The 13721-nt window shown below is 40.9% G+C and overlaps 1 protein-coding gene across 9 annotated transcripts in view; it reads left to right on the top strand.

The window, feature by feature from the left end:
- The window catches only part of NUMB (NUMB endocytic adaptor protein), an 81365-nt gene that overhangs the window by 16160 nt on the left and 51484 nt on the right, over positions 1 to 13721 (top strand). The gene's annotated exons all lie outside the window — the stretch shown is intronic.

Below are 13721 nucleotides of genomic sequence, written 5' to 3'. Positions count from 1 at the left end.
AATACCATTTTTTCTACAAACAGAATTGCAAAATCTCTCTCTTTTTTTTTTACTTCCAAGAGGTAAGAAAATATAGCTGAAATTAGAATACTTTGGCAGTAGAAGTGGGTTACCTGGACAGAAACCATTTCAAACCTTCATGATAGGCAGTACTACCTGCATATTCGAGTATCAAGTTAAACTAAAATTGAAAATACTGGATACTACTTGTATTATCATCAAACATATTATAGCATATTAAGTGTTGGCAAAGCTATTAATATTTAAACAACAAACAGATCTTTGGAAATAGATTGCATATTTCTGTGGTACACACTGGAATCACCTAATGTAGTTTTGATTATGTAAAGATGCTACATGCTCAGAGTAAAACCTTGTCTTAAACATATCTGTGATTTCAAAAGGAGAAAATGCACATGCTCTTTCAACACTTCTTGAAATTTCCAAATTTTTCTATAGGAAAACAAAGCGCTGTGTATTAATTATTGTATTGTTCCCACTGGAGATGTATCCATCGAATGGGAAGTAAAATAACAGAGATACAGGCATAAGAAAAATCCATAGGAAAAACTGAAGGAATAATCCAGGCCCTGTGTGTGGGGAAGGGGAAAAGTGGCATATAAGAACCAACTCGTCATCTTCCTATCTAAGCATTTTCAAAAGGGATTAGGCTGGAGGCTTCAAACTATAAAGTGATTCGCAATTATCAACATGAGTATTGAAAACTCATTTCTGAAAATTGCTCATTGAGTCATGCCATTAACTTGAAAATACCTTTTGTTTGACAGAAAAAATCTCGCATACTTGAGGTGTTAATCTATTTATATAATACATTTTAGCCCATAGCTTACATTTTGTGAATTAGTCATTCTCCCGCTAAATCTTAATCACACCTTGAGATATTTTTACAAATTAATTAAAATAGTTTTAACATTTTCGTAGTCATCAGAGCTGTGTGAAGATAAAATATGTTTTTTCTTGAAGGCAGGCATGTTCTAAGGTCTGCCTTGTAAATGTGTCTGCTAAAATTAACTGCAAGATGTCACGACTAAAAATGACTGATCTGGGTTTGAGCATACCATGAATCTAATGCAGAGTTAGTACCATGGTTATCTGAGTTTCAGAAAACGTGCTCTCCTGATAACAAAGCCCTATGTGTTAGTTATTGTATTATTGTATTTGTCAGAATGGCAATGTGTCGTGATAGAATAGAAAATGAAACAACGGACACACGTGAATGTCCTCGGAAGCAGGAATTGCTCTTGTCAGGCATAGTGAAATCTCAATTACAAAGTGGCCACTGGAGCAGAAAACTGACCCATTTTAACAACCGACATAAAACTTGAAACCTCCTAAGTGACATGGTTTTACGATAGACGAGGTTTAGAAATAAAACTTGCTAGTATTACACTTAAGTGAACTTTAAAAGGAAGCTGCATGCATGCAATATGGTATGAAATGCTTTTTCTCATATAACCTACTTTGAAAGTAGGCTGGACAGTCAGATAACTGGTCTCAAGATTAATAGCAGTGTCACTCAATCACAAACTGATAACAGAGTAGGTTTTATGCATACATAAAACTGATCATGTGTGAATGTGCTTGTCCTGTGGAAGAGTTCGAATGTTGTTGGCTGGTGCAGTCAAAAGTGGCTGAAGCTTGTAGGTCTGGCTTATTTTATGTTTGCCTTGACCCATTCTGAGGAGGAGCCATTGCCACAAACCCTGCATTCTTGCTCTGGAGGAGACAGGCTGCATATATCTAACTCTGGACTAGCTGCTATCCCGAGGAGAGAGCAGTGCTCCTAAAGCAGGGGTAGTCAAACTGCGGCCCTCCAGATGTCCATGGACTACAATTCCCAGGAGCCCTTGCCAGCATTCGCTGGCGAATGCTGGCAAGGGCTCCTGGGAATTGTAGTCCATGGACATCTGGAGGGCCGCAGTTTGACTACCCCTGTCCTAAAGTAATGTTTCTTTCAAGCAAATGAAAAGAACTATTGGCTAGGTGAGATTGCAACTTTACTGAAGAAATGACAATAGCATACAGTTAATCAGTATGTGATGTGATGAAGCTTACACTGATCTCTATAGTTGGAAAGGAATTTAAAAAAAAGTATTTCTAGCCTAAAACGGCTGAATTAATGGGCGGTTCTCCAGTGGTGTATGTACACAGCATATATACCTGACTGTCAGTTCTTCACTGTTCAAATTATGAAATAGTGCAAATGAGTAGCAGTGTTATCCGTTTGTGTTAATGTATTTTTCTTCTTGTTTGACTTTAGAAATGTGGTTTTATAGAGAGCTGCATAACGTAACAAACTGCCTACGCGAATGTAAGTGCAAATTGCATATAGGGTCAATTCCTTTCTTGAGCAACCAGAGCAAACCCTTGAGGTATTCTTCAATCCACAGTGCTGTAGAACCACCAGAAATTGAGGGGGGGGGGGGAGGAGGAGTCAGGAGTCACTTTAGTTGTATACTTTTTTCAGCAATAACATCCTTCCCCTTTATCTCCTCTAATGATTCTACAAGGCAAAACTTGTGTGTTATTGATTGTTGCTGTTGGGCTTCTGTGCTTGAGTGATTCGAAGAGCTAAACATCATCTTAGGGAAGTCACTCATCAGTGGCTGGGAAATAACTGTATGTAGCTTATTTGTTTAAATATTTATCTTCTGGAGCGAGATCTACCTCCAGAAATTCAGACTCCATAAAAACTCATTCCACTTCTACCATTGGACAGATGCCATTTTATAATGTACTTTGGTAAATAAAATCTCTTTTATAATTCATGTAGACTAGGTACTACAGTGACATGAAAAAAATGGGTTGCATTTAATAGGTATTAAGCTATTCTTAGTAGTTCATTTTGCAAAACATGGTGGGACATAATAAAAAACCTTGCATATGCTGGGTCTTCTCACACTATTCCTACTTTCTGATCTATCCTCCCTCTCCAGAAATCTGCTCTCTGTAGCAAAGGCACAGAAATCAGGATTTGACAAGTGGATTTTAACTGGTGGGAAGAACCAGCTCTCTTAATTGTGCCTGGAAACATGAGTCAGCTATTGCACTTCTGCCTATACAGGGGTGATACAGTCCCTTTATGCAGCCTATCTTGGTATCCAGCCTGTTCTCACAGGTATTCCTATATAACATATATTATAATAAAATTGGATATGAGCATAACAGAAATCATCATTACCAGATCGTCCTTTTTGTGGAATGGGTTACCTGACAGGAGCAAAAGCTGGTAAAAGTCATTATGTGCTACAGAACAGACTTGCACTCAAGCTGTAGAGGCTTCAGCAGTTCCTCCAAGCCAGCCTCCATCGGGACAGGCTTGATTAGTCATTTTGTAGCGTTTTAATTGACCAACAGCAATTCAGTCTTGTGTAGATTGAACTTCAGTATCCATTACCAACGTCAAGCACCTGTTCAGGACTTCCACAGTCCCATCCCACTGAGTTGTTAAGCAGAAATAGAGTTGAGTCTCCTCCACATATCTGTGGCATCTCACTCCAAGTCACTGAATGATCTCTCCTAGCTTCATGTAGATGTGAAATAGCATGGGGGGATGAGATGGGCCCTCTAGAAACCCACAGCATAAATTCTGTGGGACTGAGCTGTAGTCCCCAGCAATACCTTCTGGAAGCAACTGGCTGTGTAAAAATAGAACCACTGAAACCCTGTGTCTTCTGCTCTTAACCATTTACTTAAAGGTAAATGCCTTTAATTGTACAAGAATTTCCAGCATTCCATGAAACTTTGAAATCCTTGGGTTCCTGTGCCCAAGTCTGTAGAGGCAGGAAATTGATTGCATTATCTGTCACCAGGGGAAGGAGAAGCTCAACCCTCTGTCTTTTTTCTCACCTCTGCTTAAGAAAACAGTGAATATAAAGTGCTTCTGATAATTTCTTGCTAGGAGTGCTTTGGTTGCACTCCTCACTCCCACCCCTGCTTCCTTGTTGAGTACAACAGATCCTAGGTTTCTGGCATCCCTTCTATGGTTTACACAATGAAGAAGCAGGTTCAGTTTTTGATGCCAGAGCTGCTCCCTCTATTGACTGGCCAAGGTGGTCTATTTTGGCCCATCAGGCCTGCTCAACGCAGCCTTTAGTGACCTTCAAAGTGGTGTGTCAAAGGAAGATAATAGCACCCCACCATGCAATTATTAAATATTAATTTGATTTCTATACCACACCCTTACAGTGTAGAGAGAAAACAATAATCATAAAACAATTTAATAACAATTAAAACCATTAAAGTTAACCAGTATACTATAGCTGCCAGATTTGCTGACTGTGAACAGCTCTGCTCCCTATTTAGTCTAGTGTGGGGGAGTTACAGAAGAGGGTGGTAATCTGTGGGAAGCCATGAGGGGGGAAAGCCATTTGTTGTCCTGCTGGACTTTCAGAGTGGGCTTGAACAGTTTCTCTCTAATCAGAGGGAGCCTCTTTGCCCTTGGCCAAACATCTTTTAAAAACTAGCTACCACAGGGCCTTTTGACAGAGAAAAAGGCACTTCCTTGTACACCTAGGCAACTGGTAAAAGCTCTTTCCCTATTAGCAGCAATCTTTCAAATTTCTCAGAGATTCTCCCCTTGAATCTGGGGGTGTTGATATACATCTAGATAAAAACAAAGGCTGGCTATCTGTTGAGGAAATCTCTCAACAAAGCAGGCCAACTCACTGAGGAGCTCCCGTCTCTGCTGCAGAGAACATTTAAAAAATCCTGCAGCTGCCTTTCAGGTAGAACTCCACAAGAGTGATTAGGAAGATGATGATTAAGGGGCCCCAAAGGGGTTCTCTAGGTTTAGAGTGCTGGCTTCAACTTTTCCTTCCCCTTCTTTTCTAAAAGAGGAATCGATAGATAGATATCAGTTTACATTCCGGGCAAGCTGAAATTATGTATTTCTTTCCACCTAAGGAAACCAATTTACTGAAGCTTCTAGGGGTAGATGTTGCTGTGACTAGGTCAGCATCACGACTGGCTCTTCCAAAGGAAGGAGTGGGCTCTCCTAAAGATGCCAGTGATTGAAAAAAGTGACTCAGCTCTTTGTGGAGTCCACAAGGCCATTGCCTTTTCCATTCAAGCTACTGCCTCCATGTCTTGGATGACAAGAACATCATATATGTGGCTTCAAAAATTGTCCCAAGAAAATCTGGATTTACATCACATGATCAGCAGGCTGGAAAGGGCAGCAACCTTCATGTTCAGTGCTATACTGAACACAACTAAATTATCAGCAAGGGCCATGGCTTCCATAATGGTTTAAGTCCTGGAATGTAGGTTCTCTTTTTAAGGTTTCCCTTAGCATCTTGAACTTTCCTTGGTGGTGATCTATTTGGGAACAGCCTAGAGGTCACCTTAAGACTCAAACCAAGAAGGCCAATTTCATTCATCTATAAAGTAAGAGAGATGGATAGACAGGAGAAAAGTTAACAATATACAGTTCTTTTGTTCCTTCAGAATGCTTCCACAATTTAGATCATTGCTCAAATCCGAGCCAGACTTTAGAGCCACAAGTCAATGCAACTATTCAACCCAAGTGCCAACTTTCTGTAATGAAGGAAAACAGCACCACCAACAAAAGTATATCAAGGTACTTCCTGATGAGGAAATTCAAAAACTTCCACCCAGTGTAGAATTTATCAGCGGGTAAAGAAAACGATAACCCATGGCTCTTCAATTGGTTTTGTAACCTCACTTCACAGTGGATTCCTGTATTCACATGTTCCTCACTGCTGTATCAAACAATTCGTAGAATCAAAAAATAGAACCATAGAATAATATAGTTGGAAGGGACATCCTGGGTTATCTAGTCCAACCCCCTGTACTATGCAGGACACTCACAACCATATGGCTCATCCACTGTAACCTGCCACCCCCTTGAACCATCACAGAATCAGCCTCTCCGTCAGATGGCTATCCAGCCTCTGTTTAAAAATTTCCAAAGCTGGAGTACCCACCTCTTCCCGAGGAAGCTGGTTCCACTGTTGTATACAGCAGTGGTCCCCAACCTTTTTATCGCCGGGGACCACTCAACGCCGGGGACCACTCACCGGGGACCACTCAACGCCTTTTACTGAGGCCCGGTGGGGGGGTGGTTTACTCCTCTACTCTCAACCACTGCCCTAACACTCTCTGATCGCTATGGTAACGTTTAAACATCTCTTCAAAATAAGATACCGACATGCCACAACAATGAAGTGTGTTGTAAAGGGCTGGGGGGGGGGATGAAGTAAAGGGCTGGGGGGAGGGGGAGAAGGTGTCCTTCGGGGCCCACCACCAATTAGTCAAAGGACCACATGTGGTCCGCGGCCCACAGGTTGGGGATCGCTAGTATACAGGATGCCATCAGACATTGTCTGGAGATCATCACCGTCCAACTTGTGCTAATATCTCAAAGGTTCTTTGGCATATATTCTTTTTTTTCCAGTTCCCCAAAAGGAGAGAGTGCTATCCTGGATCTCAAATTCATGAACAGGTTTTGAAGTACAAACAGTTGCTGAGATTCACCTTTGGTTGAAAACCCAGTTCAGGGCTGTGCCATTTAGGCTGGCATCAGCTCCCTAGATATTCACAAAGCTGGACGTCTCAAAGGAATTCATATACATCTATATCTTAATGACTTCCTTATAAGGTTGATCTCCTGAGATCAGGCACTCAGGGATGTTCAGGACAATATTCAATGCCTTCCCTATCATAGCTTTCTAATCAACTTCCAGAAGAGCCAACTGACCCTGGGTCAGGTCATTGTGCATTTGCGCTTCTGGGGGAAGTTTCCCTGAAGTCCTTTAGCCTGTTTGTAAGGGATTCTGTCTCTTGGTAGTCCAAACATCCTTGTCTTAGACCTAGTATTAATATCAGCTGGGTTACAAATTTTGCATAGAGTTCCAGAACAATACTGGACTTGACATGAAGGTTCCTTCTTTTCAAGGGTGAGGAGAACACACCTATATGCTTGTATTAGAATAGCAAACAATTGTATTATTCAGAATATTTTCAAATGATCTTATATGAAGCCAAACAGAACCAAGTAGTGATCCAGTCATGTTGCATACATTGTCAGATCCACTTTTCAATCTGTGCTGTGGTAAAAAAAAGCATAGGGCAACTTTTACGAGGTCATGTTGCCCAAAGAGGCAGTCTCCTAATTAATTGGGGGTGGATAAGCTTAAAGGTGACGGAGCAAGAGTGGGTAACTGGGATTCTCCACCTATGTTTATTGGGATTTTTCCTTTAAGAGAGCTTTTGAAATAAACCAGGCAGATGTTCAACTGGTAAGGTAGAATAAAACATATGCTGAAGTGGCAGGTAAATCGTTGCCTGCTCCAGTGTTTTTCCAATTCTGCCTCGCCAAATTTCAAGTGGTCTCTGCACCTTGAAGAATATAACAAAGAGAATCCCTGTGAAAGTTGAGCACCTTCTCAGTCATTACATGAAACTGAATTTCACTTTATCACTTGTGCCACTTTGAAGGACAATGCATTTTCTTCCTTGCTGGCTTTTCCCTTTTTGAGTAACTTTGAAAAATAGTTTTCCAAGTCCTTATTTCCATGTTAAGCTTTTGTGAGATCCTCTCATGTAAAGGCAATAATGTGTGTTTTGGGTCATTTAACTGTAAGGAGTATATAAAGAATTGGTATATTTAGCTCTAATTTTAATAGTTAATAAAATAATTGACTGAGTAACTAATAATTTGTAATAATCACCTGTTCCTTAGTACAGTGGAGCATATAGCAGTAGGGGCTGAACTAGGAGGAAGGCGCTTAGCATTTATGATGAGCAGTTCAATCAGTTCTTTCTTTTGACAGCAGAAGACTTGATTGCAGGAGTTGCATGAGAAACGTTGGACTCCACTGCATTGAACTGTCATAGCTTATAGGTGCTTGTGTTAATGGGAAGTATGGTAATGGCTGGAGCTGAGGAAAGATGTGGTAGGTTGGGCAAAATACATGGGACTTGTAGGAGTTTTCTGACACTCTGAGGTGTAAGTCACCCCTCTTCATATCCTGCTGTTGATTTGCAATCTTGGTTATTGACTTCATTTGCACGTCCTTCTGGAGTATTCTAATAGCAGCTGCATAGACATTTGGTAACTCTAAGAAGAACTCTGCTAATTAATGGGAACTGCAGTTTTTGACATATAAGCAGTTGTTGAGCTTGGTCAAGCAATGAAAGTCAGAGGGTAGCTCTAAAACATGTAGTATTGGCACTATTGTAGCTTTCTCTTATTGCTAAGTCCAAACTTAATCTACTCTTTACTTTAAGCCTCTAAAATTGTTATAAATGTGCACCATACAAGAATGTTTGTAGAAACTGGCAAACTGAAGAAATTACTGTCATGTAAATTGTTTTAGCTTGGGCAACAAGCAGTACTTGTTAAACTCCACTTGATGTACAAACATTAATTTTTACATGTTTGTCTAGGATGGTCAGTTTGAGTTGGAAAAGAGATACAAGTAAACTCATGCTGAAAGCTAAAGTGGTGAATGCAAAACGGTAATTAAAGCCCCCCCCCCCCTGTAAAATCTGAGGCTTGTAGAAAACCATCTGTTGCCCTGGAATAACCCCTTAATTCTGTTAAACCCATTTAGTTTACACATCCAAGGAGTGAATTTAAGGCTGAAATAGCGGATGGGGTAGAGGGGACACATAAGTGAAAGCATGGAATTACCTGGATATAACTTGGAAAGCCCTCCTGTACACAACAATTCTGATGCGATGGAGGGAGAAATTCAGTTGTCCAACCTTTCCTTTTGCTTGTTGGAGCAAGCAGGAAGGAGGGTTTTCTGAGGTAAGGTTAGATAGCCTATATTGGATAAATGATGTAAACAGCAAATGGATAATTTTGAAATGAAGAGGGAATCTGTCGTGGAATTATCTTACTGATTTCTTGTTTATTTAAACAAAAGTAAATTATTCACATTACAAACTTGACACTTGCTGGTAATTATTTGATATATACCATGATTGTCTGCTATTTTACAGTGTACAGAAATCTTTGCATAAAGAATGGCAAGAAAATTTGAAAGTTACAGAACGACCCCAGTAGGACACTATGTCCTATGGGGGGGGAGGAGTTCTTTTTGTGTTAGAAAATGGCCAACTTATTGCAGTAATTTTTAATGCATCAGAAATCTTTTTTGTACTCAGCAGCATCTTCTAAGCCAATAAAGCCTGCAACATGTCCTGTATTCCATTTTAACTCTTTTGTGCATATTAGGGGCTCATTTTTTCTGCTGTTCCTGATTCCCCCCTCCCACTCAGTATACTGAATATCGAGTTTGATGAAGAGTTCTCAGATTTACTTAGAGTTTTGTATTTGGGTTCTAATGGTGTTAGTTACACTTTGGTGGTAATTTTTCTGAGCACCAGCATGGCTATGTACAATCTTTGTTTGTACCATAATATATTTTGAGTAAATGTATCAATTTCTGTAGCTAGTAAATTTCTGTCCTTCCTTTTTTATAAGGAGCTCAGGGCAGTTTATGGAGTTCTCCTGTCCTAGTTTTATTCTCATAAGAGCCTTGTGAGTTAGGGTAGGCAGAGATTGGCTCAAGGCCATCCAGCAAACTATGTGGTGAGGAGCACCTGAACCAGAGACCCCAGAACAGCAACTATACCATACTAACTCTTCACATGAACTGGAACACTTTGTCCCTAACTTATGAACGTTGAAATCCTTTTATGGTTTCTATTGCAGTGTGTAGTCTTGAAATTCAGGAAGTAGTTTCAACATAACTTAGAGAAACTGCTTTTGTCATGTGAATTTCTAAATATTATAGCATTCTATGGGGTGATGGGAGCATCAATAAAGGATAAAATGTATTTATATAGGAATAAAAGTAAAAAGTACAAGAAGGCAGTTTTTCTTGAGATTACGCATTTCAGATGTGGGAGTACTGGTTCAGTCTAATCATTCAGAAAATGAGAGTTAATGAGAATTTTCAGCATCATTGGAAACATGCCTCTGGCCCATTATGCACGGCCGCCGAAACAGCGATTTCGGGTCACATGGAAAACGCGGAGGGGGAAGACGCGAAGCACACCGGTTATGCACCAAAACCCAGAGTACCAAATTATGCACGCGGCAATCCTGGCGCCGCTTCTGGTTGCGCCCCGGTCACCCGGAAGCTGCGCTTTCTTCCGCATTTCGCTAACGTGGCTTTTTCGGCAGCATGCACCGAAGCTGCGGCCGGTTGCAGCCGGCACTGTGCATTATTGGTGATTTTAGTCGCCGCTATTCCACGCCGAATGTGCATTATTCCCCCCATGCATAATGGGTCTCTTAGAGGCCCACATATTAATGAAAAGTATCCAAATATATCTCTTGGAGCCCTCCAATTAAAATATTTATTCTTAAAAATGCCACCTCTCTGTGCCTGAGTCTATTCTCATGTGTCTCCATTCATATTGTTTACCATCTTAAAGTCCCCATTACATCACATGATTGCATTTAAATATTAGACCACTGAAGAAGACCCTAAGAGGGGTTGAAATGTGTTTGATTATTTAGTCATATATCCATGTGTCAAAATGTTTTGGATTTGTGCAATAGAGCGTGATATACATTGATGTTTTTAACATTTATATGTGCACATGTATTGTGTAATAAATATTTTAATTTTTTATACTTATACCTATTCTGCTGCTACTGAACCTTGATGGCATTTCCCACCATAACAGTATTTGGAGTGGCATTGTTCATCTTTACAGGTTACTTGATGGTATTTCCATTCCTCTCAGATAACAAAACATGGCACATGCTACCAATTAATTAGAAACCTGTGGTGGTCAGAGAGCAAGTTCATCTTCTTTTTCTAAAGGTTTTAGTGGGAACTGCTTAGCAGTTGATAGCTTTCTGTTGAAGCAGTCTGGTCTCTGAGCAACAGACAGCTCTTTGGCAGCTTTTGGCAAATTTGCTTTACTTAGTTTATCTTGGACTATACCTGATTTCAGCAGCCAAATTGCTTTACGTCTTGATGTATTCTTATCTTTGGTTGAAATGCTAGGCCTTCTCAGGCTTTCCCTCCCTCTCCTTCTAAGAAGGATACCATCACATCTTCAGACACTGATATGCATAATAGTTACTAAGCAGTTATTTAATGTAACAACCCTTTCAGCCCCTTATCTATCCATCTGTCTGTCTGTCTCTGTCTGTCTGTCTGTCTGTCTGTCTGTCGTATTTATATACCGCCCTCCCCTGAGGCTCAGGGCAGTTTACATAGAATGTAGAAAACAATAAAAGGAACTTAGTTTTTCCATAACGTATAGATAACCACAATAATAATAATATTAACATTAGTAACTGTAACAGAAGTAACTATAACAGTGCAAACAGGTTCAGGGGCAGAACGCATGAGTGGATTTCTTCGAGAGAAGGAGCAGGGGCCCTGTAGATGCTGCTGGTTTCATTCGGCTTCAACCAAATGCTTGGTGGAAGAGCTCCCTTTTGCAGGCCCTACAGACTGTTTTAGCTGTGTCAGGGCCCTGATCTCCTCAGGGAGCTCATTCTACCAGGTGGGGGCCAGGGCGGAGAAGGCTCTGGCCCTGGTTGAAGCCAAGTTATACTTGCCAACTGCAGGTTGGACAATGTCTGGAGATTATGGGGAAGATCCTGGGGAAGCCGTATGTTTGGGGAAGGAGGGGGAATAGAATCTTAATATAGGCTCTTTTGATCTACATTTGGACAGGTTTGTCCTCACTTGCTTGTGGAGCAGAAAAAAGCCCTGGACAGGACAGTTCCAGGCTTCAGGCCAGATGTTTGACATGCCTGCTATACATTTTAAAGGAAGATCCATCACTAGGAGTATACAGTTTTTTTCCTTGGTATTTTTCAGTTCAGGTCTATTGGATCCCCCAAAATTGGGGATTTCAGAAAAAAGCCTGGATCCCAATACCCGCAAAATTTCTTTTTGGAAACCCTGATTTTTTGATATGGGGGTGTCAGCTCACTTCCCCTATATTCCCCTCCTGACCCCATTCCTGTCCACCTGATGACCCCCATATCACACCCCTTCCCTGTCTCATTCTTGCCTTTTCAACCATATGTTGTTGTTAGGTGTCCGACACATCACGACCCCATGGACAATGATACTCCAGGCCTTCCTGCCCTCTAACATTCCCCGGAGTCCATTTAACCATATACAAGTCTACTTTTATCTGTCTCTCATCTTCAGCTCTATTTGTTACATATTTACATCATTGATATCCCATCTTTCTCCACAGTGAGAACCAAAGCCACTTGCATTATTCTCCTCCCATCCCTTTTCCCCCCACAATAATCCAGTGAGGTAAATTAGGCTGAAAGTATATGACTGGTCCATAGTAGCCAAGTGAGCTTCAACAGCAAAGTGGGGATTTGAGCCTGGGTCTCCCAGATCCTACTCTGAAGCCGTAACCACTGCACCACATTGGTTTACATAGGTGGCCGCTGTTGAAGAGTAGGAAGCAGCCAGGCCTCGTTGAGTCATGTAAGTCAGATGTAGCAAGTCATTGTTGCCAGGTCTAGGATTGCCAACCTTCAGTTGGGACCTGAAGACCTGTATCCCTGGAGCAAATAACTGCTTTGGTGGGTGGATTCTGTGGCACTGTATTCAGCTGAGGCCTCCCCCCTCTTCTCAGAGTCCACCACAAAATCTCCAGGAATTTCCTAACCTGGCAACGTTAATCAAGCTTTGAGCCAATGGGTCCTTCCTCAAAGGCCAAAAGAGGCCTGGAAAAGGCCCTGCCCCTGCCCCTGCCCCTGCCCCTGCCCCTGCCCCTGCCCCTGCCTCTCCCTTTTGCTGACAGAACCAAGAGTCACTGAGGGAGTCTGTTGCTTAAACATACCGGGACTCCTTTTATCTTTTTTAATGTTATAAACCATTCAGTATATTTATTTATTTTTAGATTTCAGATTACAGCATCTGTGGCTTGAATATGGATATGTTCACTATATATCAGAAGTTAACAAACTTCTTTATGAAAGGGAAGCAGCATTTTCTTATGGTACTTTCTTATAGCATGCAATCTGCTTCATGACAATTACTGGGAACTCATGCTCATGCCAGAAAGTTTATTTTGAGGAAAGGAAGGGAGCTGTATTTCTGGGCAAGTTGGATGAGACATTGAACTATAACTTTGTCATGCCATCTTAAAAGCAGTGGTTAGTGGCCTGAACTGGGTTAGAAGCAGTGCATCAATTTGAGAGAGGGAAACACATTGTTCCATGCCATGACCCTGGTGTAAGTTATGTGTCCCTCTAAATTACTACTTTATCCTCTGAGAAAAACTTTGGCCCTAAAACCATGACCACAATGATTAAGACTGCATATGAGAGAGAATAGCTCATCACTTTGATGTGTAGTTTACCATGGCTTAAAACACAGCATAACAGCTTTGTGGCCAACAGCTGTCATGCCTTGTTTTCTGTATTGTGTTTTGCAATTTCCTATTTTTTGTTGTTGCAATCTTCAGCTCTTTCATCTCTTTCTGAAACCATGTTTCAGAAACTTTTGATACCTCTAATTCTCTTCATCACTGCCTTCTGCTGTGTTACTCTCAGGTCCTTCACCTATTATATTGGCCTACATATTATAATTGTGCTAAATTACATTTTAATGCACCTCAACATTAAGATTTACTTTGGCTTTTGTACGATTAAATTTCTAATACCCATTAATGTAAAATTGAAGTAATGGAGAATATTAGCAGTGGTACTGATATCCCTGAAA

Source organism: Paroedura picta, chromosome 2 (genome assembly GCF_049243985.1).
Source record: "Paroedura picta isolate Pp20150507F chromosome 2, Ppicta_v3.0, whole genome shotgun sequence".
NCBI lineage: Eukaryota > Metazoa > Chordata > Lepidosauria > Squamata > Gekkonidae > Paroedura > Paroedura picta.
The sequence above is the reverse complement of the archived record's forward strand: the minus strand, read 5'-3'. Positions and strand labels throughout refer to the sequence as shown.